Raw genomic sequence first — 21,618 nt, forward strand, 5'->3', positions numbered from 1 at the left:
CTCTTGGGTTTATACCCAGGATGGGATGCTGGCTCAAAGGATATGTGTATGTACAACCTGAGTTGATGTTGCTGAACAGGGAAGGAAGGTTCTAACATGTTCTACCACCACCAGCAGTGGCTGGGAGCCCCACTTGTTCTGCCCACCTTTACCGACACTTAGTACTGTCAGCCTGCTTCTTTTAGGCTTTTCTAATGAATATGGAAAGGTGTTTCACTGCGGTTTTAATCTGCATTTCTAAATATATGTCAACAGAAAAATGGATAACAAAGAGTGATATGTTTGTAAGGTAGAAATACACATAGCAATTAAAAAGAATGAACTACAACTACATGGGTGAAGCTCAAAAAAACATTATGTGGAGTGAAAGAAGCCAAATACAAAAGAGTACATGCTGTATGATTCCATTTTTTTTTTTTTAAGATTTTGTTTATTTATTTGAGAGAGAGAGAGAGAGCACAAGCAAGGTGAGGAGCAGAGGGAGAAGGAGACTCCCAGCTGAGCAGGGAGCTTGGTGCTGGACTCGATCCCGGAACTCTGGGATCATGACCTGAGTCGACGGCTGACACCCAACCGACTGAGCCACCCAGGCGCCCCAATAGGATTCCTTCCATTTAGATGAAATTCCAAAACAGGCAAAATGAATCTAGGGTGATAGAGATCAGAACATTTGCCTATGGTGGGGGGGGATGGTATTGACTGGGATGGAAATGAGGAAGCATTCCGGGTGCTCAAAATGTTCAATACCTTGACCTAGGTAGTGGTTAAATACATGTCTACATATGTAAATTTTTATCAAGCTTAGTTTCTTTGCATTTTGTTGTATCTAACATATATTGAAAATTAAAACAAAGTATTTACCAAGAAAATAAATAAATAACAGATCTGTATCATCCTGGAATTACATTCAAAGTATATTAAGTGTAAAAAGCAGGTTGCAAAATTCTACGGACCTTTAGGGCTTCCCTCCTACACTTTTCCTTGGAGAAAGTCTAGTGAATCTCATTTTAAGCTAACATAAAATGTGGGGGTTATACAGAATAATAATAGTCTTTGAAAAGGATTCAAAGTACATAGGAACCATTATATAGAGATAAGAAATAACTCAATTGTACATTGATGAGGAAACCAAATATTATAGTTTTCAGCACCGTATTTTGAAGGGCTGAAGAAACATGCTGTGTCCAGAGGGCCATGATAAGGCTGGAAAATCTGTAAATTATATGAAATGGAAACGGTTAAAGAAATTTGGGGTATTTCCTTCCCTCCCTCTCTCTCCCCTCCCCCTCCCTCCTTCCTTCCTTCCTTCTTTCCTTCCTTCCTTCCTTCCTTCCTTCCTTCCTTCCTTCCTTCCTTCCTTCTCCTCCTCCTCCTCTTCCTCCTCTTCCTCATCCTCCAGGCAGTTCTAGCAGGAAAACTTGTTTCTTGCTCTCTTTTCTGTGGATGAGATTCTTGGCAGGAAGAGGAAGGATAGAATTTAAACTCAGGTTGGGGTCCTGGTCCTGACCCTGCCACTTAGTGGAAGGGTGACCTTGGGACAATCACTTGTCCTCTCTGAGCCATAGATTCATCACCTGCAAAATGGGGATGATAACGCCTGCCATGCTAGATTGCTGGCAGAATCAACGAGGCAAATGACTGGAAATATGTTGGTAAATGGCCAAAGAACCACGACCCCTCTGAAGTAGGACTGCCCTTGCTGTGGTGGAGACACAACAGACTTTCATGTCAGGCGCCCATGGGTATGAGTCCCAAGTCCCACACTTGCTGTGTGGCCCCAGGCATGGGGTTTAACCTTTCTGAGCCCTGGCGAGTTTGTCTTTAAAACAATGATGGAGGGGCTCCTGGGTGGCTCAGTTGGTTGAGCATCTGCCTTTGGCTCAGGGTCCTGGGATCAAGCCCCGCGTCCGGCTCCTTGCTTAGCCTGCTACTCCCTCTTCCTCTGCCCCTCCCACTTACTTATGCTCATGCACACTCTCTCAAATAAATAAATAGAATCTTAAAAAAAAAAACAAAACTGATGGAGACAGTGTCTGACATAAAGCTGCTGTGAAGATAAAAGGAGATCACGTTTATAAAGTAAGTAGGGTTGTAAGTGCCTGGATAGAGGAAATGCTCAGAAAACAAAGCAACAGCAAACAGAAACCCACAGAATACTCCTAGATCCTTCTTATCCTGTTATTGTTCCCCACAGGACTGCACTGAGCCCCTCAGGGTAGAAACGGGGAGCAGGCCCTGAGGCCAGGAGCTCATCCTTCCCTTCTGGGGTGGGAATGGTGGTGCCTGTTCTTGCCAGTCCGCCTGCCCCGACATGGTCCGGGGTCTGCAATGAGTTCACCTGAGTCACCAAGCCTCATCCTGGTGAGGCTGGGTCCCGAGAGAGAGAGGACAGTGCCTATCAAGTATTTCATTATGGGTCAAGGCTCCTATAGGGCCAGGAATGCCTGGAGAGTCTCTGGAACCCAAGTGCAGAGAGTCTGAACCAGGGTTCAGGGCTCTGGGGGGAATGGTCCAGGAGAGGGGCTCTGGAGTGGGCTCACCACCCCTGACTTGCCCAAGGGAAGTGCAACAGGGAGTGGTGAGCAGTGAGATGCGGGACCCCAGGCAGGAAGCATCTCCAGCCAGTCCCCATTGGGAAGTCCACTGAGCCACCTACCATGCCCCCAGCACTGTGGTATTTAGGGTAGAGGGTTGGACAAAATGATGGCCCTCAACTTAGGAAAATCTCTGCCTTGGATGAGGACAGACAGAGACGTGCATTAATAGGTGTAAGGATGACCATATGACCGCCGACATTAGCATGCCAGGTGCACCCCTGAGCCCTGTCCACCGGCTGTCTCTTTGCATCGCTGTCATAAGCCTCGGAGCCCAGTTCTCAGACAGGGGTCCACCTGCTGGAAGCATGGATGAAGCAGCTCAGTCAGGTGGGGCTGAGAGGTGGGGGAGAGGAGGCTGGTTACAGGGAGGGGCCTCTTAGCCCCTGGAGGGAGGGCCTGGCCTCCTGGCCTCCCTTGTAGGCTTATTCTCTGCAGCCACACTACCTCCCCACCCCCTCACCCTGGCTCCATGCTGCCCCTCCTCCCCTCTCTCTGGGAAATCCTCAAGGGGCTGTCTGTGCTGGGCTCCCCAACCCCCAGACTCCACAATCAGAGGGTTCCCCTCTCTAAGCGCCCATCCCCCATGGCCCCACTACCCTGTCTCACCCTACTCCACCCCCTTTCACATATTTTCAAAGCTGAAAGGACCTTAGAGCTGCCCTTTGTGCACAGATCAGAAAGCTTAAAAGTCAAAGGACTGGTCCAAGGTCTCCCAGCTGGTCCTGGCTGAACCTGGAGACCCAGACTTCCTGGGTCCCCACCCCACGTTTTTCCCACCACATGCCTCCTGGGGCTGCCGGTGAGGCTGAGCGGGCTTTGCTCTGGGCTGCAGGCGGCTCCGGGATCCAGAAAAGACCAAGACAGTCCCTCCGGTCCCTGGGGTTGAGCCAGGGTGGAAGCAACAGGACCTGAGTCTTTTCCCACCAATAAAGGCACCGTTTTTCCGGTTCGGCTCTATTTTCTTCCTTCATTGTCTGCGGTCATTTCAGCCTCTCCCAGTGTTGGATTTGCCCAAACTCCCGGTGGCCGTGGCCGCACCAGGAGTGCCACTGTGTGGCTTGTAATTGAGTGGGAGGGCCCGCGTGCCTGTGTGATGACAATGTGTGGTGGCACATCGGTCGGTGTAGGCATCTGTCTGTCTGGCTGTGATGTGACTCAAATGCTGAAGCCCACATGCCCTCCCTCTCCCTCCCCATCTCCCAGCAGCTGTATCCCACCCCCAGGGAAAGAATGTCCCTGGCAGCCGCCATGCCCACCCCAGGCTGGAAGCAGTAACACAGGTGGGGGACACTGTGTCCAACTGGCCCCGTGACAGGGCCGCCCAGGAGGAGCCTCCCCTCCAGGGTCCCCCATTAGTGCTGCCTGCAGCAGCTGTCGCCCTGAGAGACAGGAATGCCCCGAGAGGAAGTGCCTGGAGGCCAGAGAACCAGTCCATGGTAGCCCTGCTGTGTCTTGCTCGGCCCCCATCCAGGGGAGTGGGGCTGGCCAAGGACCCCTGGAGGCCGGGGCTCCATCACCTATGCATCCCTTGTGCCCCCTCGACAGATATGTCCTCAGCACCCACAACATGCCAGGAGCTGGGGCCCTGCCAAGGAGTTTGAGTGCAGGCGAGTGGAAGTTTCCACACTAAGCCTGCGCTGTCCGGGAGGAGGGTTTCTCCTGGAGAAGAGTGCCGTGGGTATGAGAGGTCCAAAGTCCACTGCACTAAGGGGATAAAACCCAGACACCTTCCACTCTTGGATCGGGATTGTGAGAAAAGCCCAGGAACACAGTTTTGGTGATAAAGAGTAAGGCACCTGTGGGCTTCGGGGAAGGCAGGGTGACATGTGCGATGGGTGTTCAAGGATGGGTGGGAGGCAGTGGGGAGGGTGTCTGGCAGAGGCACAGCAAAGGCCAAAGTGTGGCCGTCGGGAGGGGGCGCTTCTGGCTTAGTTGTGGGACCCCTTGAGAGGCCAGTACGTGCCAGCACATAGATGAACATCTGTTTGTGAGTTGCGGTGATTCTGGGGAGAGGGTCTTGGCCAGAGGTAGTGGGGCAGAAGACTTCAGGAAGGAGGCGAGGACCGGGATGGGGGAAGGGAGGACGACATCCATGAACCCTGGAAGGCCCTGCACTCCCTGCCTTGATCCCGAAGGCCAGAGGCCCAGGGACAGAAGGCCGGGGAGTGCTATCACTGAGAGAGCCGGGCCCCTTGGCTTGCGCCAGCGAGGGTGCACAGGATTTAGACTAAGGAAACAACTCGGTGCCTCTAGGGAAACCCAGGCCTGGCCTCGCCTCCTTCTGGTCCCTCTTCTTCGGCCCTGAGGGAGGCCCTTGTCCCTGTACCAGCCACATCTGTGGGGCATAGAGCTGAGCAGAGGGCTCATTTTGCTAGGAACTGTGCTGAGTGGGGTTGTCCTTGGGCCGTGGTGTCCTCATCTACGCACCGAGGGGCTTGCGCTCTGTGGGATCTCACGTTGTTCCAGCTTACTTGCCAGCCCTGATGAACTGATAAGGCTCTGTGGAGGATTGTGACCCCAAGTCCAGGCTGGGAGCGATAGAGGCCTTGATCCATTAGTAATGTCTGCTCTGGCCTCCTGGTGTGGGCGGTGGTACACATGCCTTCCTACCTCCCATCTTCACTCTCGCGGCATGCCATGTTCTAATGGGGGGGCAGAGGGGTGGGGGGGGAGAACCAACCTTCTATGAGAAGTGATTCTCCCAGGATTTGTGACAAATCTTGTGTGTGTTCCCCCAGGGCAAACATCTAGGCGGAAGACAGGCATCTCCAAGCATCTCCCACTTGTCTGTGAAAAATGACATGGCTACAGTTTCGTAAGGAAGAAGAGAGAGGGTAAACAACCCCAAATCTGAGTTCTTGGTCCATTTGTTTTTCTGGCATTTTGATAAATTTGCACCTGGCTGCATTTCCGTATAACTAATACGAAGAAACGTTTCGTCATTGTTGTTGCTTTGTTTGTTTTTTGTTGAAACAGAAAAAAGAAATCCATAAATATCATCAAGAAAGAAGAGACCAAGAGAAGTTGATGGGTTCTATAACTGGGTTTAAATAGAAACTAAGATCTTAAGAACTTTAATCAGAAAATAGAATACGTTGGTCACATACGTGTATATGTTAGTGTTCTTGTGTTTGCGAACGTGGTGTACGTGTGTAGTGCGTATTGATGCACAAGTTGGATGTATGTTCATGTGCGTGATATAAATGTGGCATGAATCTGTGTGTGTTGTGTGTGTGTGTGTGTGTGCAGTAGGATATCTGTAGGGCATAGAAATGTATGTTTGTATTCTGTGTCCATGCTGTGGGGGGAATTACGCAGTGTGCATACTGAATACAGTAAACCTCAGAATGGTGTATATGTGTGTAGGGGATGTGTACATCATATATGGGTGAGGGATCTGTGACGTGTGCATTGTGGGTAAGCACATGGCATTCTTGCTCCGTGATGCCCTGGCCTTGAGCGGGGCCTGGTGATGACGTGAAGTAACATCAGAGTTTAAAATAGCTCCCTGTGGAGCCCAACAAAGACTGAGAGCCAAGAACCTTGAGTCTTTTTTGGTGCTTGCTATTCCGAGGGAAATCAGGAATTGCTGGAGCCTGTTTTACCTACTCTGAAATCCAGACAAGGAGAAAAGTGACTGGCGTCTTGGGGAGACCCAGCCACTAGCTCAGGAAGGTGGGCTTAAAAAGCTTACCATTTGCAGTTTCCGAGAAAAATTCCTCACCAAACTTTTCAGACTTTTTCTCTCCTTTAGCAAAGATGGGAAAGGGTTCCTGGTGGCCTTTTCTGGGGAAATCGAGCAATTTCCACGATGGATTTGGGACACTCTTTTCCCCCTTTTAAAGAAGGTAATCCTGTGGTAGCAAAGGGAAGGTTGACAGACATCTAGAGCTTTCTGCACAGCTGTTGATAGTAAAAGGGTTGTGTCCCCCAGCGCATTGGAGGTCACAAAATGCAGCCAGTTAATTTGTTTTGACTGTCTTCAGGCAAACTGTCCAGAGGATTTCATTCCCCCAGGCCCCAGGGGTAGAGTGGGGAGTGAAGACCCCTTTGCCCTGTGCCCTTGCAAAAGTCATGGCTCCTTCTTGTCAAGAAGGGTTATGGAGCGGAGCCCTTCCTACTACCTAGGACTGTGGTGTGAGCCCTGAAATGACAGTCAGGAATGTTTCTGCTGAGTGGAAGGGACGGTCCCCAGGGGCAAGGTTGTTCCTGGCACAAGGCCTGCCACCTAGTAGGTGTCCAATAAATAGTTGTTGAATGAATGAGTAGCCCAGGAGGTGACCATCCAAGAGAAACAGCCTGGTTTCCCCCCACGGCCAAGCAGAGCTTCCAGGGCAGGACTGGGGGCGGACGTGGCCGCCTGTCCAGCTGTTGGACTTCCCCTCCTCGTTTCCGGTCCCTCTCCCAGAATCTCAGCTGGTTCCCACACCCTGGCTCGGGGGCTTCTGCTGTCATTGTTCGGCTGTTCTCAGGGCCCGGCCTCTGCCCGACTAGACCTTTCACTGGGCCAGGAAAAGGTGTAGGACAAGGCAGAGCAGGAAGGGGAAGTTTCAGGGACTGATGCGGGAAAGATTCACAGTAAGAATGGGCTGATCTGCTGCAGCCTCAGGTGAGAAGCCAAGGTTTAGGGAGGGGTAAGGACGTTCCCAAGTTTAGACGGATGGTGCTGGAATAATAATGATCATCGGAATTATGGTAGTAGTAGTATCGACCATATATGGGATGATATTTTGCGAACTAGACTTTCCCCCAGTATCTTCTTGCACTCCTTAGCTCTGCCCACTTCCTGTAGCTAGTGTGCTTTGAGGCCCACACGGAGAATGTGAGTATTTGCATGGCCCCTGGGGTTCCCGAGGGGACCCAGTGACCATCAGCTTTAGGACTCCACGTGGGAAGCCTGGCCTTGACCTCATAGCATTGGTTGCCTCGGGGAATAGGCTAGACTTGTTGGATTTTGAGTTTCAAAAGCCAGTCTGTAGGACTTCCAAAATAAAAAATGATCGTTGAAATTTAAAACTCAGTGGGATAAACAGAGCTGGAGAAGGAGATCTGAGAATTCACCCAGAAGGCCTCACAAAGAAGTAAATAGTGGAAAACGGGGAAGAGGGAGAGGTAGAACGGTTAGAATGAAAAGGTCCAACCTATGCCAAGTAGAATCCCAGGAAGAGAGATTGGAAAGAATGAGGGGCAATATTCAGAGAGACGATGGCTAAGAAATCTCTAGAACTGAAGACAGAAATCAGTTTTCATATAGCAGAATCACACCAAGCTCCGGGGCATATCACGGGGCAATTCCAGATCTCCAAGAGAAGCCTTCCTGAGCCCCTTGCTTCCCAAACCCTTCTCTTCTGCCGTCTGACAGCCCTAACCACAGTGACTTTGCATCTGCATTAGTACTGCTTCCATTCGCCGTCCTTTGGTGGGCAAGTTTTGCCTCCTCCATGAACCTGGGAGCTTTCTGAGGGTAGGAGCCCTTCTCCTAACCCCAGTCCTGGGGAAGGATGGCAAAATACCTGGTCAGAGATCTAGTTAGAGTCCTGGGCCCATAGCTCAACTTCTCCTGTCTCAGCTTCTTCATCTATAAAAGGGAATTAGAAATACCTGGACAGAACATCCTGAGATTTACACGTGGGGTGATTTCCTGCCACACTGTGTTCCTGTTCTGTTTAATCTACAGCATTTTAATGTCACTATTTTTATTTCTAGATTCCGCTCCCCCCCACCCCCCGGGCCAATTCTGCCTCTTCTTTTCTTTCTCTTCATATATTCATGGAGAAAAAAAAAAAAGTAAAAACAGAAAGAAAAAAAAAAAAGGGCGCCTGCATGGCTCAGTCGGTTAAGCGTCTGCCTTTGGCTCAGGTCATGATCCCAGGGTCCTGGGATCGAGCCCGCATCGAGCCCCTCAGCAGAGAGCCTGCTTCTCCCTCTCCCTCTGCTTCTCCCCCTGCTTGTGTGTGCTCTCTCTCTCTTTGTCAAATAAATAAATAAAATATTTTTAAAAAGGTAAAAACATACAATCATGAAGAACCATAAAGCGTTGGCTCTCAAATCTAGTTTTAGCAGGAGAGACCTTTCATCAAATAAAAATATATTGTTGGAGACCCAATTCCAGCAGAATAAAGGAATTGCTGGTTGAACTGGGGTGGGTGGGGTGGGATGGAGACCCAGAGTCCAGCTGACTCATTTCCCCTTTTCCCTCATACCACCCCTGTGGCACCATGGCTGGAACAAAGTTAGAAAAGCACCCATCAAAAGCTTTAATGCAGCGTTCCCCAAAATGTGTGTCTGGGAGCCCTACTTTATGGTGTCCCATGAAAAAGGCGTTCTGTGGTTGAATACATTTGAGAAACACTGGATTAACCAAAGTGAATTGAGTCTCTACAGGATTTCTTTGAGAATTTAATACTCACACTGTGCACTGGGAGTCTTACAGAGGGTAGCTGACGTGCTGAGTTCTGCAAACCTACCTGTTTTATCCAAGAATTACCCCTGTAGGGACCCCTGGGTGGCTCAGTCGGTTAAGCGTCTGCCTTCGGCTCAGGTCATGATCCAAGGGTCCTGGGATCAAGCCCCACATCAGGCTCCCTGCTCAGTGGGGAGCCTGCTTCTCCCTCTCCCTCTGCTCCTCCCCCTGTTTGTGCTCTCTCTCTCTCTCTCTGACAAATAAATAAATAAAATCTTAAAAGAAAAAAATAGAATTACCCCTGTAGGCTGGTGTTGTGCAGAACACACTAGGAAAATGCTATATTGGAGAATAATAATAATAATAATTAATAATAATTTTTCCTATGTCTCCCTTCAAGATCTATAGGGCTGGACACTGAAATAGGAGGTGAGGCAATTATTACTCTGGATTGAATATGAGCTTTAGTCTTTTGTGACCCCCCCCCCCCCATTTAGAAAAGACCCGTGGGAAGCCCAGCAATTTCCAGGCCTTCTTTCTTCCCGTCTCTGTTCTGCAGCCACAAACACAGCCTGGCTGGGCATGGACATGGGTGAGCCCCCGTTCCACCGGTCAGTTCTTCTAACACCTCAGGCTGGGGCCCACTTTTGTCCCAAGGCTGAGCCGGCCCTTTGGCCCAGGCAGGAGGCCCCAGAGCCCCGGCTTGGCCCGTGAGAGCTCTGGGAAACCTTGTTCCCACTTGCCCACCCCCTTCCTGGCAGCCCAAGAGGCTGCCCAGGCTTTTCTTTCCTCTTCTTACTGGCAGGAAGAATTTCTGGAAGCACGGCTGAACCAGTGACAATGAAGCAGGATGCCCGTCACCCTTACCAGCCTGGCCGCACAGGGAGAGCACACCCACCCCCCACCCCCCCAGGGCTGGGGCTCACAGAGGTAAGCCTCCTTGCCTGCTCGGCCCCACCTCGGGCTCTAGGAACAGGACAGGCCCCTGCCCAGGGCTGGAAAGCAGGGGCAGGCGCCCTGGAGCGTCTCTCCAGAGGCCAAATCCCACGGTGGGTCTGTCGGGTCTCTCGCCCCCAGCTTTCCCCTCTTCCTTTCGTACCTTGAACAGACAGCAAGGGGTGGGGCACCCCACTAGGTGCTGTGAGGCAACATTGACCAAAGCAGATCTGTCTCCGGGGGGTCTAGAGTGGGGTCAGGTGGTCCAACACGCAACTTGAGAATGTCGATAAAACGGCTTCGGGCTTTGACAGGCACGGAGGCTGCGGAAGCATCTAGTGCAGTCTGGGGATGAAGGACCGCCTGCCTGGGGGAACACCGTTTATTATTAAAGCCGCTTGCCCAGCTTCAGGGCTGCGGAGCCACAAGGAGCTGAGACCCAGCCTTGCTTTCAAGGACTCTCCTCTCTGTGTCATTCTGCGTTTCTGGTCTTTCCCTCTGAGCCTCGCTCCGGCTGGCAGCCTCTCCCACCTTTCTGTCTCCAGCCCCACGTCGCCCTGACTCCCTGTCTTGTGCTGAAGAATTGCTGTTCCCAGGACAGGTGAATAAATACTAGGAACCCAGCAGACCCCTCCGCAAGGCCCCCTGGCCTGGCCTCCCACAGCCTGAGGCCCCGGGGCCTCAGGGCCCCTGCCCCCACTACACCCACCCCTTAGGCCGCTAGCTTGCTCTGTTTCTCTCCGTGCTGCATTCACTACTAAAGCCACAGCCATGCCCCTCAGCCATCCTTCCTTGGGGGAAGTTGGGCAGGAATTTTTGTCCTTTAAAAAGTTGTTATTGTCTGAGGGGAAGCAGCCAAAGAAAGAGGCGTGTTATCTGTGGACTGGACTTGGCTGTCCCTCATAAACGAATGGGCTTTCCAAAGAAAGTATTCAAGGGGGGTCCGGGCGGAGGGAGGAAGGGCCTGGGATGTCTGTGTTTCCCTTAGACCCACAGGGTCCTGATGCCGCAGCCACGTGCCTCAGCTTGGGCTCCTGGAGGGCGGGCGTGAAGGTGCGGAGACTGGGGCATTGAAGGTGCAGAGACCCTGCCCCATCCCCCGGGTCCGAGCAGCCCTCAGGAGCCCAAGGAAGGTCTCGGGATGTTACAGGGACCAGTGTCCCTTCAGGCCCGTAATTCTCCAACTCCCTCCGACCCCACGTACATACCAGGCTTCTTGCCCCCTGCCTCACCTTTGCTCAGGCCGGTCCCTGAGCCTGGAGCAGCCTTTCCATCTCTTCACTTACCAGTGTTCACCATCCTTCCTGGCCCAGGCCTGGTCGCACCTCCCAGCAGCCTGCCCTGACTGCCTGACCCCACGCTGGCCTCTCCTCCCTCTTCCCTGCCCGGCGGTCCCTCCATGGCCATGTGCCTGTCACTTCATGGGGACTGACAGCTCCATGCTCAGCCCACACAGTCACAGCCGCTGTGGAGGAGGGCCAGGGTGGCAGGATGATGGACGAGGCTGTAATGGCCCCCTTCCCCGCTGTGGCTGTGGTTAGATCTCCCCTCGAAGAAGCCCGATATTTTCCAGGAATTTCCTGAGGGGAGGGGACCGAGTATTCCGGAATGAGAGCCAGCTGTGGAATTGAGGCCTGGGAGTGAGGAGCCGGGCTCAGGGCTTCCTGGCTGAGTCAGCGGACCGTCCCCAGGTAATTTATGGGCTGAGTCAGGGCTGGGGGCCACAGGGGTGGGGAGAGCATGGGGGAGTGGGGAAAGGTTGCGGAGGGGAGGGAGGGTGCCTCTAGGCAGTCTGTCACGGGGAGGGCAGCCTGACCGGCTGGAAGGGAGTCTGGCTGAGTCGGGCACAGACCCCCTTCTCCCCCCCAGCTTTGCTCCCTTGCCTGGAGTCTGCAAAAGCCACAAGCCAGAGGGAGGAGCCAGAAGATGGATATAAGGCTGCAGAAGGGGAGAAGCCTCTGGCCGGCCCTGGGGGCTCAGGAAGATAGAGGAGGCCAGGCTGGAAGTGAGTGGGCTTGGGCAGGCGTTGGGGCTGAGTTGGGGGTGAGGAGAGCCACTGGCTCTAGCATCAAGCCTGCGAGCGGCCTGCTCCTCCTTCCTTCCTGGCCCGGCCCCCTTTCTCCCTGCAGCAGCCCATCTGGCTTCCATTCAGCTCCTGCCGTGGACCTGCCGGGTGCCGTGGGCTTGGTGCCTCCTCCTTTCCGAGGCTCAAGTCCTCACTCGGACAAGAGGTCCTGGCTCCTCCAAGCCCTGAGGTGGGGCTGCTAGCCGTAGCCAGGGAGTCCCGTCCAGGGCTCAGCAGAAGCAGGTCTGGGAGTGCCGCCAACTAAGGCCCACTGCAGGCCTTGACCTTGAATGGAGGTGGGGCTGGGCTAGGAGAGGGGCCGGGGGAGGTGGCGCCTGGTTACTGTCACCTGCAGGCCCGAGGAGCCTGGGGAGGCAGCACAGCGTGTGCCGTCTCGCACGTACACCCCACACACCCCACGTTCCCAAGAAAAGCCTGTTTCTGTCCGTCTCACCCAGCGCTGAGCCTGGGATCCCATTGGAAGACGGCTCCTGACACAAGCTCCGAGGAGGAACCCTCTCCTGCTGGCAGGGCGAGGCAGAAGTGTCCCCCAGGGGAGGGGACCCAGCTTTCCCTGTCATTCGCGTGCATCGTCACACTTGCGGTGGCAGAATCATCCCACGGCAGATTCCAAGCAGGGCAGGGTGCTGCGGGGTTGGGGCTCCCCTGGCCCTGGTCTCGGCATCTCAGAGGGGCCCCCAGATTTTTGAGTGTCTTGCCCTGGCTCCCAACCCCAAGTCCCCATGCTGAAGAGGAGCCCCTGCTGAGGATGGTAGAGTTCGCAAGCCCAAATTAAGACACGCGATCTGAAGAAGAATCTGGGGGATTTGTGATACCATGCTAAAGATACAGAAAAAGGAATCTCATTTTGTACGTGACTGAGGAACTGCTTTTCTTGGTAAGAATAGTCATGAGGAAATCAAATCTGGACAGAAGGGTTCTGGACACATATGAGGGTCTGCGACATGTAGCTTGACCCCGGACCAGTCCCACCCCCGTCACCAGCCGGTCCTGTCAGGCCCCCGTTGGGGAGAGGTGGTTGCATTCTGGAATCAGTTGGAATCCAGCTGACAGGATTCTCTGAGGGAGGGGACATGGGTCTAAGAGAAAAGACACAGGGACCACTCCAAGGTTTTGGTCTGAGCAACTGAAGGGTTGGAGTTACCACAGACTGAGACAGAGAATGCATTTTGTTGTACATTTAACAGATTGCTTTTATTATGAAAGTCCAGAAATTGGGAATGGATGGAACTGAGCAGGGCGTCTGTGGGGTCACTGCCCACAGGGACCGCTGGGTCATTACACCCCCTACCACAGGCCTCGGGGCTCCCACGAGGCCCCGGGGCAGAAACGGGGAGGCTTACCTTCCTGCCTCCGCTATGGGACGGGGTGTGGGGGGGGCAGCGGTGGGAAAGGGTCTGACCCTCCCGAGTCCCTTGGGCTGGCACCGGAGACCCGGGGCCCGGGAAGGCGGTGGCGTGTGTGGGCCTCTGTCCACACAGACCCGCCTGTGGCCCACAGAGGCCCTTTCTCCTCAGACCTGGTGCACTGTCGCCACCAGCGCCTTCTAGAGGAAGCATCCACAGGAGCCCAGGACTCTACTTTGATTCTCCAGCCACAAACCCCTGCAGGCCTGGCTGGCCAGAGGCGTGCCTGTGCATCCCGGGAAGCAAGCGCCTGGGGACTCAGGGCCGGAGAGGCTGTGAGGATGGCTTTGTGCGGCCGTTCAGGTGGGCCCTGCCAAGTCCCCCTGCCAGGAGAGGCCAGTTTGGCTGCCAAGCCTCCTGAACTTAGGTTACCTGAGAAAGCGGCCTTAAAGCCATCTGTTTCTCGTTGCTTCGCATGCCGTAGGCCTGCTTGCCCCAGGGGCCAAATGCCCTGTTTGCCCACATCAGCAGAGATGAGGGACGAGAAGACAGCTCTGTGGGAAGAGTCAGGAGGACCAGTCTTTGTGAGAATATAGGTTCCTAGGCACCTCTCCGGCCCTGCGGAATCTGTGTCTCTGAATATTTACCAAGCTCCCCTGGTGATCCGATGAGGGTCAGGGGTTGGGAGCCCTGGCATAGAGGCTGCGTGCTCTGCACGGTATCTGGAGAGACACCACACCTGAGGAGAGTCAGAGCTGTGTCACAGAGTTCAGCGGGGTGGGTGGGGTTAGGAGGAGTGCTCTGGTTGTCTGAACACAAGAGAACCTGGATCTTTGACGGGCCTCAAGGGGGCCATTTGGGAGGTTGGAGCTGGGATTAGAGTGGGCCCGAGGTGGAGAATGGGGCCTCCTCGGGCCCCCATGGGGTGCCCCCTGGAGCTGGTCTGTATCTCGTGACCTGCTTGCTCCTTCTCCCTGTAAACTCTTAACCCCGATCTGGAGGTGATCCCCAAGGGTAGGGCTCACCTACCCAGAACTACATTGAATAAATAAATGTGCTCTGCCCAGATTTTATCTCTTCAGGATTCCAGAGCACAAGACAAATGGCTTCATGTCCGGCAAGGAGGTGTAATTCATCCTCTGAGGTGAGCCCCAAGCCTGGGGGTGGGGTGGGGTGGGGTGGGGAGAGGAGAGGTAGATGGTTTGGAGCATGTGGGACATGCAGACGTGGGGGCCAGCAGGCCCTGGAGCTCTGTGTGCAGGGCTCAGCTCTAAGCCCTTCAGAATAACCCTGCCTTCCCAGGGCTTGTGCAGGGATGGAAACCAAACCTAGCATCCTTTAATTTAAGGAGTCTATTTCTGATTCTAAGAACACTTCGGGACATAGAAATAAGTTTATAGCACAGAAAAATGAAAACCTATTAAATATATAAAATAACCTGACTTTGGAAATATGTTGATTCATTAAAAATGTTGCAAGATTATACCCCAAAATATTGACTGGTTGTAAGATAAAAAGTAATTTCAGAGTTTTGGTTTTTAATTTGGATTTGCTTATCTGAATTTTTAACTTTTCTAGAAGAGTCATGCACTTATTTGTACACAAATGACACAAATATTGAAAGTTATTGTTGTTATTATTTCATAAACCAGAGCCTCTGAGATGTAGTTCAGGAAGGAGAATTTCTAGGCAGGAAAGACAGCTGGATCAAATAACCCTAGCTGTCATCTGCCCCCCCCTTTCTTTGGGTCAATTTCTTAATTTTTACCACCTTCCCATGGTTGCCCCCCCTGGGATGCCACTGTCCTTTCAATTCTCTGGACCAAGCACAGCTAGAAACCCAGGCTTTGGCTTCTTTTAGCAGAGCAAGTCTAAGAAACCTGGGAAGACGTACCAGATGGTGTTACTAAACCCAGAGGGAAGAAAACAGGAACAGAAACGCAGTGCCTGGAAGAACTATGAAACCACCAGTTTTCTCCACGCAAGGGTGTGCAGTCCCACCTCCCCTCTCAGGTGGGACCCACAATGACATAGAGGGAGAGAACGCTAGTCCTCGGTCCAGGCGCCCCCAAGCCACAGTACTCATTTCAGAGGACTTAACGCCTTACACACATAAAGGCTCCCAGGAGCTAAGAAGCTTCCAGACTTGAAAAGTAAATGAATTTACTTGGTATGCCCAAGTTTTTCTTAACATCATTGCACCCACTATCTGCCCAAATGAAGGCATGATAGGGAATCAGTGGATTATTAAAAATCACTGATCACATTGAAAAATGGGTGGCTCAGGGGCGCCTGGGTGGCTCAGTCGTTAAGCGTCTGCCTTCGGCTCAGGTCATGCTTCCAGGTCCTGGGATCAAGGCCCGCATCGGGCTCCCTGCTCAGCGGGAAGCCTGCTTCTCCCTCTCCCACTCCCCCTGCTTGTGTTCCCTCTCTCGCTCTGTCTCTCTGTCAAATAAATAAATAAAATCTTAAAAAAATAAAAAATAAAAATAAATAAAAAATAAAAAATAGGTGGCTCAGTCAGTTGAGCATCTGCCTCTTGATCTCAGCTCAGGTCTTGATCTCAAGGTTGTGAGCTCAAGCCCTGAGTTGGGCTCCATTCGGGGTGTGGAGCCTACTTAAAAAAAAAAAATTAGCATTTAAAATTGTAATATGAATACAGATTCATCATAAAAACTACTTGAAAATTTAAAAAAATGAAAATATCCCATAATCATCACACTGAATGGAGATAAACATTATTGGTGTATATACACATTTCAATAAAATCAGGAAAATATTGTGTGTATATGTGATATACACACATATACACACATAAAATTCTGATTTTATATATGGATATAAGGTCATTTACACACACATATATAAAATTCTTTTTTCCATTTAAAATGCATCATAAGAATTTTCCTGGATCTTTGAAAATAAATTTTAAATGGCTGCATGCTATCCCATTGCATGGCACACTGATTCTTAAGCAAATCTCCTATTGATACCTAAGCTATTTCCAAATCGTTGGCTATTATAAAGAATAATTCAATAACATCATTGCACGTATATCTTTGTATACATCTCTGATTATTTCTTTAGGACACATTTCTAGGAATAGAATTACCAAGTCAGGGACATGAATGTCTACAAGGTTCTTGGTGTCTCCAATCAATGCATACTTGTTAAATTGTATGGATTTGAACAAAGTAGTAAAAAACTCCAGAGCAGCACTCTACCATGTTCGCTGCATGTTCTCAGACCCACAAAAGGTTCCAGGGGGCCAGGTGAAGCCCCTCCATCCAGCCTGTGGGACTGTCCTTTGGAACCCGGGCAGAGGCCAAAGCCAGCAGTCCTTGGTGCTCCTTGGCTGGGCCCCGCCCCTGTTGCTGCCACAGGGCTACTTCCCTCAGCTTCTCAGAAACACCCTAAATCCCGCTCAGAAGCCCCTCTGTGAGGATTTCCTTCCAGCCCATTGCCGTGGCCCCCTGGGGAGTATACAGGGTAGGGGTCACGGTCACCCACACCCTCTTCAGACAGGGCATCTGAGGCCTAGAAGCCAGCAGGATGCGAGAGTTAGGACAGGACCGGGGATTCAGAGACAAGGCTCTAGGTCTCACTCTACCAGTCAGTGTTGCCAAACCACAGAGGGGCGCGTCCCGTGGGAAAGTGGCCCAACACAACTGGAGGCAGAGGCCCTGCGAGGAGGCTGGGATCCACTGGAGTCATTTTCAACAAATATCTATTGAGCATCTATCATGTATAGTCACTGAGAAAATAGCGGGAACCCAAGAGGCAAAGCTCCTGCCCTCAAGAAACAGCATGCTAGTGGGGGAAACAGGTAATAAACCCCAAGAATCGTGTCCAATGGGGTTTAAATGCTGAGAAGAAAACAAAGCAGGGACAAGTGGATAGAAAGTGACACAGAGGGGTGGGTTACCTTGAGGTAGGATAATTCACATAGGTCTCTCTGGGTTGATACTTAAGCAAAAGCCTGAGGGAACAGAAGGAATAAGCTCTGTGAGTTATCTGGAGGAAGCCCTTCAAGGCCAAGGGAACAGCAAGTACAAAGGTCCTGAGGCAGGAGCAAAACTGGTATGTTTGGGTAGACGTCAGAAGCTGATATGGCTGGAACAGAGTGAATAAGGGACAGTGTAGGGACTGAGGTCACAGAGCTAGCACCATCCCCATTAGATGCGGGAGCTCCCACTGAGCCACAGGCATCAAGCAGGACACAGTCACCTGTTGTCAAGAACCTTTAAGGTTAGGGCGCCTGGGTGGCTCAGTTGGTTAAGCGACTGCCTTCGGCTCAGGTCATGATCCTGGAGTCCCGGGATCGAGTCCCGCATCGGGCTCCCTGCTCATCGGGGAGTCTGCTTCTCCCTCTGACCCTCCCCCCTCTCATGTACTCGCTCTCTCTCATTCTCTCTCTCTCAAATAAATAAATAAAATCTTTAGTATATGTGCTGCCGAAGCGAGCACAATCAATAAAATCTTTAAAAAAAAAAAAAAAAAAGAACCTTTAAGTTTAGGGGACCTTGCTGTGGCAGAAGACAAGAGAATAGCAGAGGACCGGGGCAGGCTTTTATCACCTGATCAGGTGTTTATAGCAAGGCTGTGAAGAAGGAGGGTATGATCTAGAGCTCTGTCCCACCGTGCTGGGTGCCAAGTGTCCAAGGTGGACCAGGCCACAGAGCTGCCTCCTAGAAGCTCACAACCCCATGGGGCCAACAGGTGGGCGGGGCTAACAAGCTGGCAAGGAAATCCTGTCATTTGTGACCACACAGCTCAACCTGGAGGACATCATGCTAAGTAAAATAAGTGAGGCCGAGGAAGACATGCCCAATCCGCATGATCTTACTTAGGTGTAAAATCTAAAAAAGTCCAACTCATAGAAGCAGAGAGTGGGATGAGTGGGATGGAGGTTGCCAAAGGCTGGGGGGTGAGGGAAATGGAGAGATGCTGGTCAGTGCACAAACGTTCAGTTAGAAGGTGAATAGGTTCTGGAGATCTAACATACAGCATGGTGACTACAGCTAATAATTCTATATGACGTGTACTTAAAATTTGCTAAGAGAGGAGACCTCAATTGTTTTCACACACACCCAAAAAGGAGACTGTGTGAAGTGATGGATATGTTAATTAGCTTTGTTGTGATCATTTCACAGTGGTCATGATCTTGGGGTCTGCGAGATGGAGCTGCATGTTGGGCTCCAAGCTCAGCGAGGAGTCTGCTAAAGTTTCCCCCTCTCCCTCCGCCCCTCCCCGTGCTCTCTCTCTCTCAAATAAGTAAATAAATCTTTAAATAAATAAATAATAAAATTAATAAAAGCTGGTTACACAACATCTTGTGAAAAATAAGTGCTACACAGGAACTTTCTGTACTTTAAGCTTAATTTTGCTGTGAACCTAAACCCACTCTAAAAAATAAAATTCATTAATCGAAAACAAAATAAAACTGTAAAAACCAAGCATATGGCATGACTGACTGAGAAGACTTCCTGGAGGAGGTGATGTCTGAGCTGGGCCTTGAAAAATGAACAAGTGGACCAGATGTCAGCAGGCAGGGAAGGTGAGAAATGCACTTCAGAGAGAAATACTGGTTTGCTGAGGAGGGAGCAGGGGCACCCTCTGGCAACTGGATATTGGGGTGTGGCCTTGATTTGGGATTATCACTGGGACAGGACCAGCCCTGGAAAGCAGACAGTGAAAAGAGAAGAGGGTTGAAGAGATAACGCTGGGGCATACAGCCTCACTGTTGGTGGGGTAGGGGGGCACTGGGGAAGGGCTGAGGGAGACAAGAGGGGGGTGAGAGGAGACAACACACATAGGAAATTTGAACTAGAAGGAGGGGAGGACAGATGCATCTAGAGGAAGACTCAGCCTGGCTGGAGACAAGTTGCTTTTAGGATTTTATTTTTGTCTAATCCTGTTGTGTCTCCTTCCCTCCCTTCTCCCTCAAGCCCAACAGGGAGATTAGAAACATAATCTATATTGTCGATTCTATAAAGTATTGCTTCCCCTCACCCCTGACACCCACCCGCCCCAGCGCTTTGCAAGCTATGCGAGTCCAAATCCACATTTTTAAAAGATTGGTTCTCATTGTATTTCCTATGGCCGGCTCTCCTTTAATCACAAAACAGAGCTTATTGTATGATTAATTATTCGAGTTCAGATAGTGATGCCCAGGTTAGAAAGGTAAAGATTTCGTTCTCACCCTCCTCTTCCACTCAACCCGTTCTGAAAAGTTTCCTTGTTGTGCAACTGATTTTAGCTCTTCTACTGCTTTTATGTGTAACTTCATTTTTTCCCCAGCTCGACGGAGAGATCATTAACAAGGGATCTACATTTTTAAACCACAAGGAAAAGAAACCCAGAGCTACCAAGAATAATATTTTATTGACTTGGAACCAGTTTTGGAATTTATATTTTTAACCAACTACCCAGGTGATTTTGATGATCAGACAGTTTGAGGGTTTTTTTTTTCCCCCTCTTTCTCTTCCCTTCAGTAAACTGTTTTTCAACTTTGTTTTTCAGTGAAAACCATTTCCTCCTCACCATGGACTCCATCCAGAGGCTGCACCCATCTCTCCCACGTCAACAGTCCTGTGTCCTTGGCAGAGGACAGTGCTCTCATTCTGGGCCTTTCCCTTCTTCCTCGGCCAAAGCCCTGCTCCTGCACCTCCCCGCAGCTAATAAAAAGGCTGAGTTCCCCGATGCGGGGCAAGCTCCCACCCGCCGTCCCTCGCAGGGAGGAGTGAAATCTGTGGGGCCACTCTCGTCCCCATGGGCAGCTTTCCTGCCTTCACATGTTCCCAGAGCAGCTAGCTCATCCCAGGCCTCAGGACGTCCCTGGGCCTGGGGTGAGATCCAGGCCCGACCACCTTCCAAAGCCACACGGTTCTGAGGGAACGTGCAGACATGCAAGAGTGGGGTGTTTCTGGACACTGAGTAAAGAGAGTCTCCCCGTGGGAAGGCATGGATTGATTTGGGACAAAAGGCACTTGTTGGCCCCAGAAGGCAGGGTTTGGGGGAGCCCTGTGCTAAGCGGAGGTGGGTGGGCATGATTCTCTCCTCTCCTGGGATCAGCCCCTCCGGCCAGTAGCCACCTGCCCAGCTGTAGGAGACGTGGAGAATGAATTTCAGAGTCATTTCCACTGGGCCATGGCACCGAAACAGCTGCAGGAGGGGACGCAGCTGGCCCTGCCCCCACCCGTTCCAGCAGAGCTCCTCTGGAGGAGCGCCACCCTCCCTGTGGGAAGGGAGACCGTCCTACTTGCTGCGGTCTCAGGGGCCAGGGAAGGGGTCCCAAAGCGAACCCTCCTTTTTTGAGGGTACAGTGTGGCCTTTATTTAAATAAAATCCCAGCACCACTTATTCTAGTGGCTCTTAAACCTGGCTAAGCATCAGGATCACCCAGGATGTTCATTAAAAAGTAAAGATTAATAAAAAGAATGCGCTTGGGGACCCATCCCAGACCTAATGAATCAGAATCTCTTTGGGTTGGGCGAGGGCTCGGGCTAGAAGCAGCATGAATCCTCCATTCCAAAGTCTGAACCCATAGAATGGGAGCATGGTGAGGGAATGGTGGGGGTTCAGGTGACAGAACCATAAAGAGAGTCACCATTCCCAGGGATCTCTATGTGCCAGCCAGGGCACCAAAGTCTTCTCACACAGTCATCTTACTTAGTGGTGCAAACACACCTATGAGATATGTCCAGTTATTTTTTTAAAGATTTTATTTATTTATTTGTCAGAGAGAGAGCATGAGTTAGGGGCAGGGGCAGAGGAAGAGGGAGAAGCAGACTCCTCACCGAACAGGGACCCCGATGTGGAGCTCAATCCCAGGACCCCAGAATCATGACCTGAGCTGAATGCAGACACTTAACCGACAGAGCCACCCAGGTGTCCCAAGGTATGTCCAGTTATTGTGCCCACTCAGCTGATGAGCAGATGGGAGCTCCAGAGGTCATACGGGTCGTAAGAGGCAGAGCCAGAACTCCGATCCAGATCTTTCTCTGAACATCTCTGCCATGGAAGGAATCTTGGGAAACCTGGGCACCCCCTTGGGAGTTAGGCCAGTATGAGACCAAACTGTGACATGAACACGATGTGCTTTCTGGGCGCTTGTGTCTGGTGGGATCAGGTCCCCCGTGTTCATTCCCTTCATGTTCGTTCACCAAGCCCTTGTGGACACAGAGGTGGCCAGGACAGGACCACCCTCAGGACAGGTTGGTTCATGGAAAGGGCATTGGGCTAAAAGCA

General features: G+C 51.5%; 2 long non-coding RNA genes across 6 annotated transcripts; one reads left to right on the plus strand and one right to left on the minus strand.

Moving 5' to 3' along the window:
• Positions 1 to 344: 344 nt before the first annotated feature.
• Positions 345 to 11,477, minus strand: LOC135361776 (uncharacterized). Of its 3 annotated transcripts, XR_010405728.1 has the most exons (4): positions 11,223 to 11,477; positions 10,100 to 10,303; positions 5,278 to 6,451; positions 345 to 1,212 (listed from the first exon to the last, which is right to left on the minus strand). It is a non-coding gene; the product is annotated as an uncharacterized LOC135361776 (long non-coding RNA). The 3 variants fall into 3 exon arrangements; XR_010405726.1 differs by lacking the exon at positions 345 to 1,212 and having other exon boundaries at positions 3,893 to 6,451; XR_010405727.1 differs by lacking the exon at positions 345 to 1,212 and having other exon boundaries at positions 3,893 to 6,451; positions 11,169 to 11,477.
• LOC123850523 (uncharacterized) lies at positions 9,770 to 20,807 on the plus strand. 3 transcript variants are annotated; one of them, XR_006792366.3, is made up of 9 exons: positions 9,770 to 10,049; positions 11,510 to 11,627; positions 11,806 to 11,941; positions 12,740 to 12,899; positions 13,523 to 13,731; positions 14,436 to 14,512; positions 15,230 to 15,381; positions 19,669 to 19,800; positions 19,891 to 20,807. It is a non-coding gene; the product is annotated as an uncharacterized LOC123850523 (long non-coding RNA). The 3 variants fall into 3 exon arrangements; XR_010405724.1 differs by lacking the exons at positions 12,740 to 12,899; positions 19,669 to 19,800; positions 19,891 to 20,807 and having other exon boundaries at positions 9,773 to 10,049; positions 15,230 to 19,661; XR_010405725.1 differs by lacking the exons at positions 12,740 to 12,899; positions 13,523 to 13,731; positions 19,669 to 19,800; positions 19,891 to 20,807 and having other exon boundaries at positions 9,776 to 10,049; positions 15,230 to 19,661.
• Positions 20,808 to 21,618: the final 811 nt, after the last annotated feature.

Source organism: Mirounga angustirostris, unplaced genomic scaffold (genome assembly GCF_029215605.1).
Source record: "Mirounga angustirostris isolate CCGP_5_RB_7025 unplaced genomic scaffold, mMirAng1.0.hap1 SCAF_10, whole genome shotgun sequence".
In the NCBI taxonomy this organism is placed as follows: domain Eukaryota; kingdom Metazoa; phylum Chordata; class Mammalia; order Carnivora; family Phocidae; genus Mirounga; species Mirounga angustirostris.